Genomic DNA, 20,313 nt, shown 5'->3' on the forward strand with positions numbered 1-20,313 from the left:
TGCTGAGCCTGCACACCTAGAGTGCGTGCTGCACAACAAGAGAAGCCACCACAATGAGAAGCCTGTGTGCCACAATGAAGAGTTGCCCCTGCTCGCTGCAACTAGAGAAAGCCCGAGCGCCGCAACTAGAGAAAGCCTGAGTGCAGGAACGAAGACCCAGCGCAGCCAAAAATAAACAAATTAATTTTTTTAAAAAAGAAAATACACAAATACCCATACACAGCAAAAAAAAAAAAAAGACATTTAAGGGATAATCAGGGGAATCTGGACTATACATTAGCATTACAATAAATTAATAATCATTTTTTTGGATGTGATAATGGTATTTAAATTTTGTATGCGAATGTCCTTACTCGTAGGAGATGCCTGCTGAACTATTTAGGGAAGAAGTGTTATGTTATCCGTAACTAACTTTCAAATAATAACTTTCAAATAATTCAGGAAAAAAGTATGTGAGTGTGAGTGAGTGGCAAGGGTGGAGGAGGCGAGGAGAGAGGTGCTTGAGAAAGAGACAAAATGGTAAAACTTGATGAATCTGGTGAAGGATATATGGGTCTTCACTGTACTATTCTTTCAACTTTTCTATAGGCTTGAAATTTTTTAAAAGAAAAGGTAAAAAGTGTACTGAGCTTGTGGTGGGAAGCATTCCTTCCCACTTTGAATATAGAAATTCTAGACAAAATAGATTATTTTTAAAGAGTTTATACATTGAAATTCAAAAACAAGAAAGAGAAATATGCCATTAACCAAGAAGAAATCAAGCCAAAGCGATGAGTGAGAACTGAAGTGTGGCAGTTCACAGAGGTTACAGAACTAGACAGCAACCTTCAGACCTGGGATTTGAAAGCTAGCAGGTAGGATGGGAAGTATGTGCTATAAACTTCTAGAAGTTTCTGCATTACAGAAGGCCAGACTGGGCTCTCTGCATAAAGCCAGGAGCTGAAGAAAAAACTGCCCCAAGTGGCCCCAAGACTCAGCAATGGTGCAGGACGGAATAGTATGCCAATAAAATCAACTTTCAGAAATCAGAATCCTAGCCTGTTCCTCCCTCAGGATTGGTAATGAAACTAAGTCTTCCCATTCATGAACATAACATGGTTTATCTCTATACTTGCTCAGCTCTCCTCTTCCTGTGACTTGCAATAATGTTTTTAATTTTAAGAAGTCATTAAATATGGGACAATGGGGAGACAAGAGTGCATTTGACTGTAAAGGAGTAGCACAAGGGATATATCCGAGGTGACAGAATCATGCTGTATCTTAAACTGCAATGGTGGGTACATAAATCTACCTGTGATAAATGGGAGAGAACTACATACACTCATGAATATGCTCACAGCAGCATTATTCATAACAGCTAAAAGGTAGAAACAACCCAAATATCTATCAACTGATGAATGGACAAATAAAATATTAATTTCCTGGGTTTTATATTTTCTTGAGTTACCTAAGATGTAACGAATGAGAAAAACTGTGTAAATGAAACTTTCTACAGTATTTTTGCAACTTCCTGTGAGTCTACATTTACTTCAAAATAAAAAGTTGAGGGCTTCCCTGGTGGCGCAGTGGTTGAGAGTCCGCCTGCCGATGCAGGGGACACGGGTTCGTGCCCCGGTCCAGGAAGATCCCACATGCTGCAGAGCAGCTGGGCCCGTGAGCCATGGCCGCTGAGCCTGCATGTCTGGAGCCTGTGGTCCGCAACGGGAGAGGCCACAACAGTGAGAGGCCCGCATACCGCAAAAAAAAATAAAAATAAAAAAAATAAAAAGTTGAAAAAATTTTAAAAAAGGGAAAAATTATTAAAAATTCAATAAACAGGGAGCAGATGAAGAGGGCATCTGTGTAAGGGGGGAGTCAGAGCCCAAGTGTGGTGAAGCAGATGTCCTTGCATAGGGGTGGTCCGGCATAAATGTGTCAGAGCCCCAGGGGGAAGGAAACTGCCTACACAGGACAGCCTAGTGTGGGGTGTTAGAGCCCAAGAGAGGTAAGGAAGGCATCCACATGAAGAGGATGGTCTGGCAGACAGAGAGCAGCACAAGTGGGTAAGACGGCTTCATATGCAGGAGGGGTGCGGAGGAGATATAAGAGGGCAGTCCAGGGTGGCGGGTCAGAGCCTGAGCAGGATTAGAAGGACCAAGGGGAGAAGAGAGTGATAGGACATGGGTTACATGTAGAAAGATGGATCAAATAAGTGACTACATGAAGGGCAATGGGAGCAAGGTTTCTCACTGTTGGAGAAGGGGTTAAAATGCAGAAAATGCAGAAAAAGAGAAAACTGGAAAGAACCCTGCAGTGTTGGTTTGGAATCTGGGGTATCAGTTTGAACTCATGGACTTCAATAAACACACTTATAGCAATAAACATAGTTTTGTGTTCAATGAACATAGCAATATTATAGATGTAAAAGTGTGTGTGTGTGTGTACACATATATTCTCTAGTGCTATACACAAAGAATCTTGGAGCAGCAAATCCTCAGCTCAATTCCATGTAGCAATGAGCATACCTAGCACCAGATTTGATTTATAAATATTGTTATTCTCTAAAAGGAACAAGGGCCCCATGGAAAAATGGCTGATTCCAAAGCTGGAGTAGAAAAAATACAAGAACTTTGATGAGGATGGAGGGAAACATGAACCATCGCACATTGCTGGGAAGAAAGTAAAATGGTGTGGCAACCCTGGAAAACAGTTTGGCAGTTCCTCAAAAAGTTAAAAAGAGTTACCACATGGCATAGCTATTCCACTCCTAGGCTTACACCCAAGAGAAATGAAAACATATACTCACAGAAAAACTTATCTGTGAATGCTCACAGCAGCATTATTCATAACACCAAGAGATGAAAATGACCCAAAGATCTATCAACTGATAAATGGATAAATAAAATGTGGTATTATACATTGACAAAATATAATATTATATGATAATTAAAATGGATAAAGTACTGCTATATGCTACATCATGGATGAATCTTGAAAATATGGTAACTGAAAGAAGCAGACACAAAAAGCTACAGATTACATGATTCCATTTATATGAAATGTCCAAAACAGGCACAGAAACAAAGTAAATTAGTGGGTTGCCAGCAGCTGGGAGGAACTGGAGGGAAATGGGGAGTAACTGCTAACAGATGGAAGATTTCTCTTTGGGGTGAAAAATGTTCTAGAATTAGACAGTGGTGATGATTGCAAGACTCTGTAAATATATAAAAACCACTGAACTATACACTTTAAAGGGGGGAATTTTATGGTATGGTGTGTGAATTACATTTCAATTTTTTTAAAAAAAAGGAAGCGTCCAAGAATGATGGGGACATGTCAAAAGGACAGAGAAACCAGCTTGAAGGAGCTTCCACAGACCAAATCAGAGACAATTTGAGCATCAAAATAAATAATGGTAGCAACAGATTATAACCCACTGGATAAAACAGAAAGCCATGAGTCTTTACAACATAAATGAATGAATTCCAAGTGTGATGAGGAATGGGATATTTATATAGTTTCAAAGATCCTCTCCACAAAAATACTTACTAATTACAAAAAAAAAAAAAGAGTAACTTAAGAGGCAAATCCTGGCAGATGCCACCTTACACGAGTGATCAAAGTGAACACCATCAGTAATAGGACAAACAAAAATCCATGCTCCCTGACAGATTGCAATGAAGAGGACACAGCAATCTCCATACTAGGGGAGGCTGTGGGAGGACTGGGGGGCGGCAGGGACAGGAGGTGTATAGAAACTCCCTGTACTTTTTGCTCAATTTTTCTCTGAACCTAAAACTGCTCTAAAAAAAATAAAGTCTATTGAAGAGAAAGAGATCAAGATGGTAGAGTAGGAGAACAGTGCAACTCACCTCCCCGCACAAACACATCAAAAATACATCTACATGTGGAATAATTCTCACTGAAAACTAACTGGAGACTGGCAGAAAGACCCTTATACAACCAAGGCTGTAAGAAAGATCCACGTGGAATCAGGCAGGAAGGGAAGAAAAGTGATCAGATTGGGACCTGTGTCCCTGGGAGGGGACTCAGAAGAGGAGGGGGATTTCATGGGTGGAGAACCTCCCTGGGGAGTGAGTGGTTTGAGCAACATATTGGGAGCCCCAGCCCTGGGGTCCAACACCAGGAAGACAAGTCCCCTTGGCTGGTTGGAGGGCTGGTGGGACTAACAGGAGGGCTGTGGGAAGCCCAAGATGAGCGTACACACCCTTGTTTACTCCCAAAACAGAGTGGGGAGGGTGGATTGAAACTGTGTGGAACACTGGCTGGTCTCCCAACTAAGTGCAACATGTGATTCTAAACTCGGTGCTCTTGACATAAAGGACATTATTTGTACATCTGGCAAAACTTGAATAAGGTCTGATAATTAGATGGTGGTAATGCATCAATGCTCATTCCCTGATTTGATGGCTGTATTGTGGTTATGCAGGAGAATGTCCTTTTTTGTAAGAAACACAGTTTCAAAGGTGGTAGGGGATGCAGCTAGCAACTTACTTTCAAATGGTTCAGAGAAAAAAGACCTCTGTACTATACTTGCAAACTGTCTATAAACTTGAGATAGTTTTTTTAAAAAACATTAAATGCACAAAAACTATCATATTTTTAATTTCCAGGGCACTTTCTTTTTCTGATCCTTTTTATGACATCTTGAGCTTATTTCATGGATATAATTTTTTTCCTACCATTCTAATTACCTATAATTTAGTCTGGTTTTTTTTTTCTTTTTCCCCAAACCTCCTTCTGTTTTCAGTATTATTTCCTCCAAGTTCCTGTTTTGTGTTTTGACCTCTGTCTTCACATTGGACGCTTTCCCCAAATGCCTCACATTGAACAAATGAAGTACTAAAAGCCAACTGGAAGCTCTGCATGTGTGGCTTCTCAACTGGGAGGCTTCCACTGCATGGTGATTGGGTGGGAACACAGCTATTTCATTGGGAGACCTCCAAATGTCAGTATATGTAGGTCTTTTCTTTGGACTCCAGAAAAGAGTCTTATAATCTCCTGTAAGAGGGTGTAGAGATGTTAACACCAGAGATGTAATCACTGTCTGAAAGAAGAGTAGAGGAAGGGGTGAGGGGAAGGATCTCACTTTAATATATAGGATTTCCCCATATCCTCCTGCTTTTACTTTGGTGCCTCATCCCTTGGTATCTGTTATGTCTAATGTCCCCAAGTCTTGATCCTCTTTAGTTTCATCTTCCAAGAAAAACCTGTGGTCTCCCAAGGACATGGGAGAGGAGCAGTCTTCTCACTGTGAAAGTTGGACCACTCCAAGAATTTTTTTTTCTTAATTTACTTATTTGGTTGCACTGGATCTTAGTTGCAGCAGGTGGGCTCCTTAGTTGCAGCCTGCAGGCTTCTTAGTGGTGGCTCGCCGGCTCCTTAGTTGCAGCACGTGGGTTCCTTAGTTGCGGCATGCGAACTCTTAGTTGCAGCATGCATGCAGGATCTAGTTCCCTGACCAGGGATTGAACCCTGGCCCCCTGCATTGGGAACGCGGAGTCTTATCAACTGTGCCACCAGGGAAGTTCCCTCTCTGAGGATTTAAATCTTATGTTAAGATTCTTTACCTGCCTTAGAGAAGCATCCACCTTTTATTCAAAACAGAAGTCACTAAATATCATATATATACAGTTGACCCTTGAACAACATGGGTTTGAACTGCATGGGTCTGTCTATATATGGATTTTTTCCATAGTAAATATTACAGTACTACATGATCCACAGTTGGTTGAATCCATGGATACAGAACCTCGGATACGGAAGAACCACGTATATGGAGGGCTGATTATAAGTTATATGCAGATTTTCCACTGCACAGAGTAGTCAGTGCCCCTAACCTGCACGTTGTTCAAGGGTCAATGGTACATCTCAAAGAGGAATATAATTACTTAATTCAATACAGTTTCTTCCTGAGAATCTCTTCTTTTTTATTCTACTGATCAGAGTCCTTTTAGACACTGTCTTGAATCTCAGTCTTAAGGGTGCGACTTTTACAGCACTTATCTGATAGTTCCTTGTATATCTCCTTCACTGTTACTTCCTCTTTATACCATATACTACTTACAGTGAACATGTGTGCATTCACACATAAAACATTATTGAGCATCTACTATGTACCACGCATTGTCTTAGTCATTACGTTACAATGACAACTAAGACAATGTCTTTGACCTAAAGGTGCCCAATGTTTCATAGAAGATGGATGAGTAAACTTAAAATATGAAACACTGTGGTATGTACTAAATGATATATGCACTGGGTACTACGGAGCCAAAGAAGAAGTAAATCCAAATCAAACTGAGGCAGGAGTATATTATTTGGGGTAGGGTGGGCTACTGTAACAAATACTCCAATAACTTATTATTGCTGACTAATTATTATTTATTATTACTGATAGTCTTTGCAGTGGGTTGAAAACTTCCTAAAGAGGAGATACCTGAAGAATAAGATTTTGCCAGATGAAGGCAGACAAAAGCACTCCCTCTCACACTCACATGTGAGAAAGCTAGGGGACGAGAAATACCTTGCCAACTGCAAGCCCAGAAGTTCTGGTGAGGAAGGTACTACTGCTAAGTGCTTAGGAACTCAGTCTCTTGCCACACACTGTAAGACCCAGGCCTCTATCCTCGAAGCTGACGTGGAAAATCAGAGAACTCAGCAGAGCATGCAACACTCCATGAGTGAATGGCATAATCAGTTTCTGAAACCAATCTCACTCACACACCCTCCCCTCCCACCACCATTTTCTACCCCTTAAATAATCATAACACTTGAAAGAAAGCAAAGAAGATTCCTAGTCAGGAAAAAGTCAATGATTAAGGAGTCTTGCTCTACAAGAATTAATAAAATACTTCCAATTTTCTGCTGGAAATGATTGCTCATCACAACTAGTCTAAACATACAAAATAAAATAATATAACTGAATCTGTATTTCTGATTCCTCACTCTAAAATAAGATTTCACTGCTTAGCTCTTGCATGATTGACTAAGAAATATTAATGACATTAATTGGGTAGCTATACCACTATTTTCTCCTAACAATATTGCTCAAGTCCATGTTCTTTTTCATGCTGAAATTACCGTTCTATACTCAAGGTAGAAGTTGACTCTAAAAGGGAGAAGCCAAGTACTAGCAGAGAAATTATCATTTTGACATAATTCAACAGGAATTTTAAAATATCCTTTTTTTCTGGACTTAAGTCAAACCTTTTTTTTAAAAAAACAATATTCCTGATTTAATAAGGAACAATGTTATAAATGAAGCAAGCAGCATATATATATACGTGAGCATTATTTTCTATAGATCTGTTTTCTCAATTTCAATCTCTCTTAAGAGAAACAAGATCATTGGTTTTCTTACCTTTTTTCCCTTACACACGTGATAAGGAACAGACTTCTCTGTGCTTACTCATGATGCTTGCTGCACCACCAGCCAGTCCTGCTGTTTCAGTATGCTCTGTTTGATGCTAAAGAAAAAACACATTGCTCATTACATTTCCTAAAGTAATAAGCCCTGATGTTCTTCATATTAACCTACCATAGCCAGACAAATAAAAGCTATGGGACTTCAACAATAAATTACAATTATACCTTAAGATTCAAAGACCTGGCCAGCATGGAATGCAGCAGCAGACACATTATATTGTCTAAGAAGGCCCAAATTTAAACATTTCAATGAACAGTTAAGAATTTCCGCACACTTCTTATTTTCAATGAGTAATACAAAGTGAAAGATCAAAGGCAGAGGCACTTTCTATCCAATGACTCTTAATTCATAAAAATATTACTTATTTATATTTCAATAGGCCCTCCAAGAATCCAAAGCTAACAAAATTGCTGCTTCACAAGAATGGCCTCTGTTAGTATGATTTTTTTTTTCTATACATACAGAATTCTTAAATTGAGATTCAAAAGATTCCTGCTGGGACTTTTTATTGCCAAACAACTGTTTTTCCTCCAAATGGAGTCCCTTATGATTTCAGCCCTCCTCCACTGCTTAGAAGCAATGGATTAGCAGTTGAAACTAATCAGAATAAAACTAAGTATCTCATATTATCTGTATAAAGTATCTAACCTACAATCACAGCATTTTCAAAACAGGAGAGTATCTCAGAAATGATCTAATAAACATCACTTAATTTTTTTTTGAAAGATTTGGTTTTTGATGTGGACCATTTTTAAAGTCTTTATTGAATTTGTTACAATATTGCTTCTGCTTAATGTTTCAGTTTTTTTTTGGCCTGGGATCTTAGCTCCCCGACCAGGGATTGAACCCGCACCCCCTGCATTGGAAGGCAAAGTCCTAACCACTGGATCACCAGGGAAATCCAAACATCACTTAATTTTAAAGATAAACTGAGGCACTAAAAAAAATGTTTCCTGGGGCTTCCCTGGTGGCGCAGTGGTTGAGAGTCTGCCTGCCGATGCAGGGGGACACGGGTTCGTGCCCCGGTCCGGGAAGATCCCACATGCCGCGGAGAGGCTGGGCCTGTGAGCCATGGCCTCTGAGCCTGCGCGTCCGGAGCCTGTGCTCCGCAACAGGAGAGGCCACAACAGTGAGAGGCCCACGTACCGAAAAAAAAAAAAAAAAAGTTTCCTGACATTATTACAAACGTAATTCTATCTGATGTGAAAATGTGCTTATTAAAATAATAAGCAAGTATTCTAAAAGGCTGGAAATTCAAGTTTTCAGAGAACAATAAAAAATATAGAATGGGGCTTCCCTGGTGGCGCAGTGGTTGAGAGTCCACCTGCTGATGCAGGGGACACGGGTTCGTGCCCCGGTCTGGGAAGATCCCACATGCCGCTGAGCGGCTAGGCCCATGAGCCATGGCCGCTGAGCCTGCGCGTCCGGAGCCTGTGCTCCACAACGGGAGAGGCCACAACAGTGAGAGGCCCGCGTACCGCAAAAAAAAAAAAAAAGAAGAAAAAAAAAATGGAATGGAAATCACTGATGAAAGATTTTCCTGTCTTGAGAACCTGAAAAAATATGTACATGCTATATACTCCAAATGAGAAGTGTTGTTGATGCTAAGAAACAGACTTAACATCTATCAAATAAAGGACTAAATCATATCAGAAGTATGAAAGGGCTGTATGGGATAGAAGTTCCAAGGTCAAAATGAGAATGAGGTCAAAGTAATACCTCTAATACCTAACCAATTAAAGAGTTTTTTAAACAAATAAAATAAACCCTATAAATTCAAATTCAAATTCTGAGTATGTGTGTCTATTTTAACGTGTGAGGCAAGTCCAATAATATTATGTAACTGTCTCAAAAATCATAGGTTTTCCTTCTGGAATTAGATCCCTTTGACCTTCTAGCCTCAGTTGGTAAAGTCTCAAACCTGGTTAAATCCAACTGTCTACCTACTCCATACATTCCCCTAAGCAGCTTAAATGTGGCTAAAGGAGAATCACAAAAGACGGTGACTCCTCTCAACTTCACATTTATGACTTCACACTACATTTTCCTTTGTTAATCTACTTTCAACCCTGTACCTCATCTTCACCTTCTGATACGCCTGGAATCCCTCAATTCAAAGCTTTCATAATCCATTTCTACCAGAAAATAACCCTCTAGTCTCCTGGAGGACAATGAGGAAAGTCACTTGACTACAAAAGATAAGGTAGAATACCTGCAAAATTAAACCACTCGTAGCACAGACTTCCAAACAATCTCCATTTTCAACACCCCATCTCAACTAAGCCTTTAGAGATCCCTAGAGCCTCCACATCACAAGACTCTCTAAGGTTCTGTGGGGGGTAAAGACTTCCTTCTCATCACCTCTCCCTCTGCAGGCAAGCACTTTACAGCTTCTTTGTTCTAAAACCTTTCTTTACTTTTTCCCTTTTTTATAGCTTATTTTTAAATTTTTTTATTTAAAAAAAAGTTTATACAGTTTTTAAAGCTTACTTTCCATTTACAGTTATTACAAACTATCAGCTGTATTCCCCGCATTGTACAATACATTCTTGAGCCTACCTTACACCCAACAGTATGTACCTCCCACTCCCTGACCCCTATAGTTCCCCTGTCTCTCTCCCCACTGGTAACCACAAGTTTGTTCTCTATATCTGGGAATCTGCTTCTTTTTCGTTATATTTGCTAGTTTGCTGTATTTCCGAGATTCCACATATAAGTGATATCATATATCTGTATTTCTCTGTCTGACTTATTTCACTTAGCATAACGCTCTCCAAGTCCATCCACGCTGCTGTAAATGGCAAAATTTCATTCTTTTTTATGTCTGAGTAGTATTCCATTGTATGTCTATACCACATCTTCTTTATGCATTCATCTATTGTTGGACACTTAGGTTGCTTCTACACCTTGGCAATTATAAATAACACTGCTGTGAACACTGGTGAGTATGTATCTTTTCAAATTAGTGTTTTTGGCTTTTTCAGATATATAACTAGGAGAACTGCTGAATCATACGGAAGTTTTATTTTTAGTTCTTTGAGAAATCTCCATGCTGTTTTCCACAGTGGCTGCACCAATTTACATTCCCACCAACAGTGTAGGAGGGTTCCTTTTTCTCCACACCCTCTCCAACACATATTATTTGTGTTCTTTTCAATGATAGCCATTCTGACAAGTGTGAGGTGATATCACATTATGGTTTTGATTTGCATTTCTCTGATGATTAGTGATGTTGAGAATCTTTTCATGTGCCTGTTGGCCATCCGTATTTCCACTTTGGAAAATGTCTATTCAATTCTTCTGCCCATTTTTTAATCAGGTTGTTTGTTTTTCTGCTGTTGAGTTGTATGAGCTGTTTATATTTCTCCCATTCAGTAGGCTGTCTTTTCGTTTTGTTGGTGGTTTCCCTTGCTGTGCCAAAGCTTTTAAGTTTAATTAGATCCCATTTGTTTACTTTTGTTTCCTTTACTTGAGGAGACATCCCAAAAAAATATTGCTGTGATTTATGTCCAAGAGTGTTCTGCCTATGTTTTCCTCTAGGAGTTACATAGTAACCAGTCTTGCATTTAGGTCTTTAATCCATTTTAAGTTTATTTTTGTATATGGTGTTAGTGAATGTTCTAATTTCATTATTTTACATGTAGCTGTCCAGTATTCCCAGCACCATTTATTGAAGAGACTGTCTTTTCCACTGTATATTCTTGCCTCCTTTGTCATAGATTAACTGACCATAACTGCATGGGTTTATTTCTGGGCTATCCATCTTGTTCCACTGATCTGTAGGTCTGTTTTTGTGCCAGTGTCTACTGTTTTGATTACTGTAGCTTTGTAGTATATAGTCTGAAGTCAGGGAGGCTGATTCCTCCAGCTTCATTCTTCTTTCTCAAGATTGTTTGACTACTTCAAGAAGTTTGACTTCTTTTGTGTTTCCATACAAATTTTAAAATTATTTGTTCTACTTCTGTGAAAAATGTCATTGGTATTTTGATAGGGATTGCACTGAACCTGTAGATTGCCTTGGGTGGTATGATCATTGTAACAATATTGATTCTTCCAATCCCAGAACACAATATATCTTTCCATCTGTTTATGCTGTCTTCAATTTCTTTCATCAGCACTGTAATAGTTTTTGGAGTACAGGTCTTTTGCCTCCCTTAGGGAGGTTTATTCCTAGGTATTTTATTCTCTTTGTTGTGATGATAAATGGGATTGTTTCCTTAATTTTTCTTTCTGCTATTTTGCTGTTAGTGTATAGAAATGCAACAGATTTCTGTGTATTAATTTTGCATCCTGCAACTTTACTGAATTCGTTCATCACCTCTAGTAGTTTTCTGGTGGTAATTTTAGGATTTTCTATGTATAGTATCATGTCATCTGAAAACAGTGGCAGTTTTATGTCTTTCTTTCCATTTTCTATTCCTTTTACTTCTTTTTCTTCTCTGATTGCTGTGGGTAGGACTTCCAAAACTATGTTGAATAAGAGTGGTGAGACTGGGCATCCTCATCTTGTTTCTGATCTTAGAGGAAATGCTTTCAGCTTTTCACCATTCAGTATAATGTTAGCTGTGGGTTTGTCATATATTGACTTATTATGTTGAAATATGTTCCCTCTGTGCCTGTTTCTGGAGAGTTTCTATCACAAATGAATGTTGAATTTTATCAAAAGCTTTTTCTGTGTCTACTGAAATGATTATATGCTTTTTATTCTTCAATTTGTTAATGTGTTGTATTACACTGATTGATTTTCAGATATTAAAAAATCCTTGCATCACTAGGATAAATCCCACTTGATCATGGTGTATGATCCTTTTAATGTATTGTTGGATTTGGTTTGCCAGCATTTTGTTGAGGATTTTTGCATCTATGTTCATCATAGTGTTATTGGCCTGTAATTTTCTTTTTTTCTTACATCTTTGTCTGGTTTTGGTATCAGGGTGATGGTGGCCTCATAGAATGACTTTGCAAGGGTTCCTTCCTCTGCAATTTTTTTGAATAGTTTCAGAAGGAGAGATGTCAATTCTTCTCTAAATGTTTGGTAGAATTCACCTGTGGAGCCATCTGGTTCTGGACTTTTGTTTGTTGGGAGTTTTAAAATTACTGATCCAATTTCAGTACTGGCAATTGGTCTGTTCATATTTTCTATTTCTTCCTGGTTCAGTCTTGGGAGACTGTACCTTTCTAAGAATTTGCCCATTTCTTCTAGGTTGTCCACTTTATTGGCATATAGTTGTTCATAGTAGTCTCTTATGATCCTTTGTATTTCTGTGGTGTCGGTTGTAACTTCTCCTTTTTCATTTCTGATTTTATTGATTTGGGCCCTCTCCTTTTTTTTTTCTTGCTGCATCTGGCTAAAGGTTTATCAATTCTGTTTATCTTTTCAAAGAACCAGTTTTTAGTTTCATTGAACTTTTCTAGTGTTTTCTTAGTCTCTATTTCATTTATTTCTGTTCTGATCTTGATTTCTTTCATTCTACTAACTTCAGGTTCTGTTTATTCTTCTTTCTCTAGTTGCTTTAGGTGTAATGTTATGTCATTTATTTGAGATTTTTTTCTTGTTTCCTGAGGTAAGCTTGTGTAACTATAAACTTCCTTCTTAGAACTGCTTTTGCTGCATCCCATAGGTTTTGGATCACCGTGTTTTCATCTGTCCCTAGGTACTTTTTGATTTCCTCTTTGATTTCTTTAGTAATCCATTGGTTGTTTAGTAGCATATTGTTTAGCCGCCATGTGTTTGTGTTTTTTACAGTTTTTTTCTTGTAGGTGATTTCTAGTCTCAGAGCACTGTGGTCGGAAGAGGTGCTTGATATGATTTCAATTTTCTTAAATTGACCAAGGTTTATTTTATGGCTTAGCATGTGATCTATCCTGCAGAATGTTCCATGTGCACTTGAAAAGAATGTGTATTCTGCTGCTTTCAGATGGAATCCTCTATACATATCAATTAAGTCCATTTGGTCTAATGTGTCATTTTAAGGCCTGTGTTTCCCTACTGATTTTCTGTCTGGGTGATCTGTCCACTGATGTAAGTGAGATGTTAAAGTTCCCCACTATTATTGTGTTACTGTCAATTTCCCCTTTTATGTCTGTTAATATTTGCCTTATATATTGAGGTGCTCCTACGTTGGGTACATATGTATTTACAATTGTTATATCTTCTTCTTGGATTGATCCCTTGATCATTATGAAGTGTCCTTCTTTGTCTCTTGTAATAGTCTTCATTTTAAAGTCTCTTTTGTCTGATATAAGTATTGCTACTCCAGCTTTCTTTTGATTTCCATTGGCATGGAACACTTTTTTCCATCCCCTCACTTTCAGTCTGTATGGGTCTCTTGATCTGAAAGGAGTCTCTTGTAGCATATATGAGTCCTGTTTTTGTATCCATTCAGCCAGCCTATGTATTTTGGTTGGAGCATCTAGTCCATTTATATTTAAGGTAATTATCAATATGTACATTCTTGTTGCCATTTTGTTGTTTTGGATTCATTTTTGGATTTATTCACTTTCTTCTCTTCTCTTGTGATTTGATAACTATCTTCAGTGTTATGTTTGAATTCCTTTTTCTTTTTTGTGTGTGTATCTATTATAGATTTTTGGTTTATGGTTACCATGAGGTTTTTGTATAGCAGTCTATATATACATGCTTATTTTAAGTTGCTGATCTCTTAATTTCAAATGCACTGTAAAAACTATGCATTTGTATTTTCCTCCCTTCACAATTACTGTTTTTGATATCATGGTTTACATCTAATTGATCTGTGTATACCTTAACTGCTTACTGAGGATATACATGATTTTACTACTTTTGTCTTTTAACCTCCTGACTAGCTTTGTGTGTGGATGATATACTACCTTTACTGTATGTTTGCCTTTGCTGGTAAGTTTTTTCATTTTGTAATTTTCTTGTTTCTAATCATGTCCTTCTCTTTTTTGCCTAGAGAAATTTCTTTAACATTTGTTGTAAAGCTGGTTTGGTGGTGCTGAACTCTTTTAGCTTTTGCTTGTCTGTAAAGCCTTTGATCTCTCTGGGTAGAGTATTATTGATTTTAAGCTTTTCCATTTCATCACTTTGAATATATTGCGCCACTCCCCTCTGGCCTACAGAGTTTCTGTTGAAACTGATAGCCTTATTGGGAGTTCCTTCCTATGTTATTTGTTGCTTTTCTCTTGCTGCTTTTAATATTCTCTTTATCTTTGTCATTTTAATTACAATGTGTCTTGGTGTGTTCCTCTTTGGGTTCATCCTGTATGGGACCCTGTGCTTCTTGGACTTGGGTAACTGTTTCCTTTCCCAGGTTAGGGAAGTTTTCAACTACTATGTTTTCAGATATGTTCTCAGGCCCTTCTCTCTCTCTTCTCCTTCTGGGATCCCTATAATGCAAATATTAGTGCACTGACTTTTGGCATCATAGAATTGCTTTTTTGGAAGAAACAAAAGAAATTCAGTAAATGGATAGATATACAACATAAAATACAGTATATAATGCCTTAAATACATTTCAAGATACATAGAAAAAAAAGAACTCCTTCAATATTCTACTCAATGTCACCTCCCAATGTGATATTAACAACTAACCACTATGTTCTCTATGTTCTCACAGTACATTTATATTAACAACACTTTTCATATTACATGGTAGCTTCTCCCTTTATAAATCTGTTGCACGCCACTAAATAATAAACCACGCAAGGCAGGAAACCCTTTTTATCCATCCCTTTATCCCAATACCTCAGCACAGTGCTTGTCATATAGTAAGTATTAAAAATACGTGGGATGATTTCATTAAGTATAGCATATAACACACTCCCATGGCAAGGATTCCAAATAAATAGCTTCTAATTTTATCCCCCTCCTTTTATTTCTACTACATCTGCCTTAGTTTAGGCCCTCATTAGTTATCTCCCAGATTGGTTCAATATAGTTTCCAAACTAACGTCACTGTCTCCTTTGGTCTAGAAAATATATCCTTTCGTAGGCTTACCAAAATAGCTTTCTAAAAGAAAATCAGATCACGTTATTCTTCTGCTTAAAAATCCTTAAATAGCTCCCCATCTCACCTATTTAAGGGACATATCTCTGGAGGTCACAATGATGGGTCGTCATTTGCTACTACATATACTACCCAGACTGATTGTGCTTTCCTAGCTAACTAAATGGATACCCTTCCTCCTTTCCCCCAAGAATGAAGTGTAGTTTTTTAGCATGGCATAGAGATCCCTTCAGAACTTGTTTTCCAACCTGTTCTCCCACTACTTTCCAAGGCTCCAATCATACCAAACTACTAATATTTCTTGTGAGATGCTCTGCCATGCTTCTCTATCATTGCATGTTCTGTACCTATGTTGGACTATTTTTTATTTGCCTAACTTGCATTACCAAGGTTCAACTCATTCTCACCTTAACCTAGGAAGCCTTCCTCAATTCTCTACAGACTGTTTTAGAAGAGTCACCCTATGTTCCTTTCATGCATCTCTCTACTAATGGCAGCAGAGACCAAATGAATTTACATTATGGGTAATCCTGTTTTTCTTCCCCATTGGACCGTGAGTTCACTGAGATCAGGGCTATGTCTTCATGCTCTTTAACCCAGGGTATAGCACATAGTGTTCAACAAATGTCTCATGAAGAAGTAAATTGAATGAAACTAATAAAGTTCATACTTAAGTAATCAACCTCATGATGAAGATTTCTTCTTCCCTAAGAAATAAATATTTCTGAGTGTGTGTCTGTTGTAGGAGAGAAGGACAGTAAGCAAATACAAGAGAGAAACAAAAAACAGAAATTTTCTAGTAGGAGAGAGAAAAAGTGACAAGGATTTAAATAATTGGGAAATGTTATCATTATTATTCAAACACAGGCCCTTTAACATAATAATTACCCTTCTGGAGATTTATCTTAAGGAAATAATTAGATAAATACAAAAGATGTAAAACAAGTTAACTGTTAGATTGATGTTTAAAACAGTAAGTAGTGAGAAAAATCTAAACGTCGAACGGAAGTATCAATTTACAAAATGGTACAAATGTAAGACTCCATATTTGCGGAAAGACTTAAAAGTCTTTAAAAATATATACACTAAAATATAATAGAGAGTCTCAATAGTGTTTGGGTGGTTTACATTTTAGTCAAGCTTATCTATAGTACTAATTTTTCTTAGGATGAATGTATATTATTTGTTAATAAAAGAAAAGAGAATTGAGCATCCATGAATTTCAATTAATAAAAACCCAAGCTACTTAAATTTTTACTTTCAAATATGAAAACTGAAAAAGGAAGGAAATAGGGAAGACAAGTATTTTAAAAGATTATCTCTCTGGGGTGTACAAAGACAATTAAAATTTTAATTATAATATGGGGAAAGTGAAAGAAGAATCATCTAAAATTAAGAAACCAAGATATTCTTAAAAAATAAACCTATAAGGAAAAATGACAAGAATAAAGATGATATTTAAAATACAAGCAATTTATAGGAATCTCTGATGTGGGCTCGTTTACAACAGAAGAGATTTATTAAGGTAATAATTTCCAAAATCCTGGCCATAGGTTTAAAAAAAGAAAAAGAATAAACTAGAAAATATTCTCAGTTAAATAATGTTTCCGGTCTTGTCTCTAATTAATACTATTCACCACAGAACAAATTCAGTATCTGCGTAGTAAGCAAACTTCTTAATAGCATTTCCACCAAGAAGTATGACAAAGAGTTAAACTCAATATATACAAAATTGCTTCAAAATCCCAAAGTCCTCTTTCTTGGTTTCCTATCCTAGTCTGGGCAGGGCTCTCAAGGTAGGTGAGGCAGATTATATTTCCAAAGATGAGGAATTCCCTGGTGGTCCAGTGGTTAAGACTCCACGCTTTCACTGCCAAGGGCCTGTGTTCGATCCCTGGTCAAGGAACTAAGATCCCGCAAGCCATGTAGCACAGCCAAACAAACAAACAAAAAACCCCAAGATGTCTGCTGCAGTACCTCCCATCCCACATGATCTTCTTACAAGAGTGGTAAACTCTATGTCCCCTTCCTCTAAAGCTGGGCAAAACTTCACGACTACTTCAACTAATAGAGCAAAACAGGAGGGACACAACTTCTAAAACTCGGTCAAAAAGGTAATAGAGTTTCTGGCTGTTTCTCTTGGGACACTCACTCTTTGAATCCAGTTATCATGCCAGAGAGACCACAGGGAAAGGCTACATGTAGGTGATTTGGCCCATGAACCCTCACATATGTGCATGAGCAAACCTCAAGATGACCCTAGCCCCAGCCACTATGTGACTACAACTTCATGAAGACCCTGAGAGAACCTCTTAGCTAGTATAGTCAACCCCTAGAACCACAAGAGAGAATTAAATTGTTGTTGTAAGCCACTATGTTTTGGTGTAAATTATTACATAACAATAAATATATGCAACAGTAGGTTAGTAATTTGATACTCTTCAACCCGACCTTATATAAATAGTCTAGAAAAAAGGGTAAGAACCAGAAGACGAACAGGCAAAAAAGAAGACCCCTGATGGCAGCTTCTCCTCTACTGACTTATTTAGCTCCAGTTCCAAATTTACATATCCCACTCAATAAAACAGACTTTGGGCTTCTTAGAGTACAGTTTAGGAAACATCTCATTATTCAAACCAGAAGCTAGGTGAGGGAGGGGGTCTTACCTCCTTCTCTAGAAGCTTACAAATGTTTTCCCCCCAACATACAGTATTCTACTAATGAGAAAAGAGTTCCGGTAAATGCATTCTTTCGTCTCATTAACTTCCCAGTGTCAATTTAATACTCCGCATGGATTGGCACCCTGGGAATTCATCTATCTAGCCAGTTCCTTAATTAGTCTATGTATCATAATCCACCTGGCTCACCAATCCTAAAACATAAGCGCCATTCTAGATACTCCCTCTCCTTTCCCCCCACCTCTACATTCACTCTAACACCAAGTATTGCCAATCTTGCCTTTTAAATCTCTCATATCCATCCACTACTCTACATTCCCAGGCCATATCCCACACCACTGACATCTTTCTGTTGCCCAGATTTTTGCAAGAAAACTAACTGGTCTCCCTGCCCCCCATTTTGTGTCCATCTAGCCTATTCTCTACACAACTAAAAAACACAGGTCTGATTATATTATTTTCATACTTAACACCATTCAATGGTATCCTATTGCCCTTAGGATAAAGTCCATACTTCTATAACATAGCTTTGTTGATTTGGTTTCTGCTTACCTCTCTAGTATGAAACCTTCTCTTTATTCTCAAATTCTTGCTCTATGCACTGATCATCCTGATCAACTAAACTTTCAATTCTCAATATTGCTCATCTCCATTCCTCAAAACAGCCCTTCATGCTGATAGACACTACAATATGGATGAACCTTGAAAACATTATGCTAAGTGAAAGAAGCCAGTCACAAAAGACCACATATTGTATGGTTCTGTTTATATGAAACGTCCAGAATAGGCAAATCCTTAGAGACAGAAAGTAGATTAGTGGTTGCCAAGGGCCAGGGAGAGGAGGGAATAGGGAGTGAGTGCTAATGGATATGATGTTTCTTTCTGGGGTGATGAAAATGTTCTGGAATTAGGCAGTGGTGATGGTTGCACAACTCTGTGGATATACTTGAATACCACTGAATGTGTACTTTAAAAGAGACAATTTTATGATATGTGAATTATATCTCAATAAAACTACTGGGAAAAAAACAGGCCTTCACACATTATTATTTAGGCCTGGAATATTCTGCCCCCACCACTATTACTCGACTAATTCTTGCTTATCCTCCTTATCCTACCCTATACATCACATCTTCCTTGAAGCCCTTCTATTCTAGGTCTAGGACAGGTGCTCCTTCTTTCCATATATCTTTCATTTACTCTATCACAGCACTTACCAGCTGAATTATGATTTTTTTAAACTGTTTGTCTCCTCTTTCCAGGCTCATACTGATGTTTTCCAGAAAAGAGACTACTTTTGACTTATTGATCACTATATCCCGTGTGTGTGTGTGTGTGTGTGTGTGTGTGTGTTTGTGGCACAATGCTTGGCACAGAGTAAGTGCTCACTAACCACTTGTGATCCAAAGTAAAATAACTAAGACTAACTTTCAAAGCACTTCCACCTGCAAAATTTTTCCATAGGAAGGATCCCAAGAGTTGTGTTGAGACTGCTAAGGCTCTAATATACTTACTATTTCAAAGTTTATTAATGCCAACATAAAATTATTAGTTTGCATACTGAAGTTCAAACTTAAACTATGTTTTACCAGGGCTTTCTATCCTAATCACAACTTCAAACAGCTTCTATTAGTTTGATGACTCACCTTTCAAGAAAAAAAAAAAAGGTGTGATTCAAGGGTATCTGTAAATACAATGGAATATCTAGAAAAACTGGGATTAGAATTTCAAATCAACAATTACCAATATGTAACAGACTTGCTTCTCTGATGTTTAATCCAAATGAACATTTTTATGAGCATCAGTGGGGTTTGGTGAAAGAACACTAGCACAGGACTCTGGCAAATCCAAGTTTGAATTCATGCTCTAGCATTTAACAGCTGTTGCTGCTTTGAGGAGGTTAATTAAATAAACCTTTCTGAGTCTCAGTTTCTTTATACCTTGTATGAACACTATACTTCCCAGGATAGTTTTAATAATAAAGAATGTATTTATATAAAGTGCCTTCCTTAGGTCTCATATTTAAGTGCTCAATAAGTGGTAGCCATTACTATTCATCATCAAAAAGCAATTTGTGTGAAAGAATTACAAAAGAAAAAGCAGAATGTGATTTGAACCATAAAGCCAACCAGGGGACTGGTTTGTTTATACAATTAATAATCCATCAGGGCCACTGGTCTTAAGTAATCAATTCAAGTTTGAACAATGAAATGAAACA

General features: G+C 37.8%; 1 protein-coding gene across 1 annotated transcript in view; it reads right to left on the bottom strand.

Moving 5' to 3' along the window:
- The window catches only part of ZFYVE9 (zinc finger FYVE-type containing 9), a 192,883-nt gene that overhangs the window by 133,982 nt on the left and 38,588 nt on the right, over positions 1–20,313 (bottom strand). The window contains exon 2 of the mRNA XM_081258501.1: positions 7,364–7,469. The gene's annotated coding sequence lies outside the window, so the exon portion shown is untranslated. The remainder of the gene's footprint in view (positions 1–7,363; positions 7,470–20,313) is intronic.

Source organism: Mesoplodon bidens (genome assembly GCF_964165515.1).
Source record: "Mesoplodon bidens genome assembly, chromosome: 2".
NCBI classification, from domain to species: Eukaryota; Metazoa; Chordata; class Mammalia; order Artiodactyla; family Ziphiidae; genus Mesoplodon; species Mesoplodon bidens.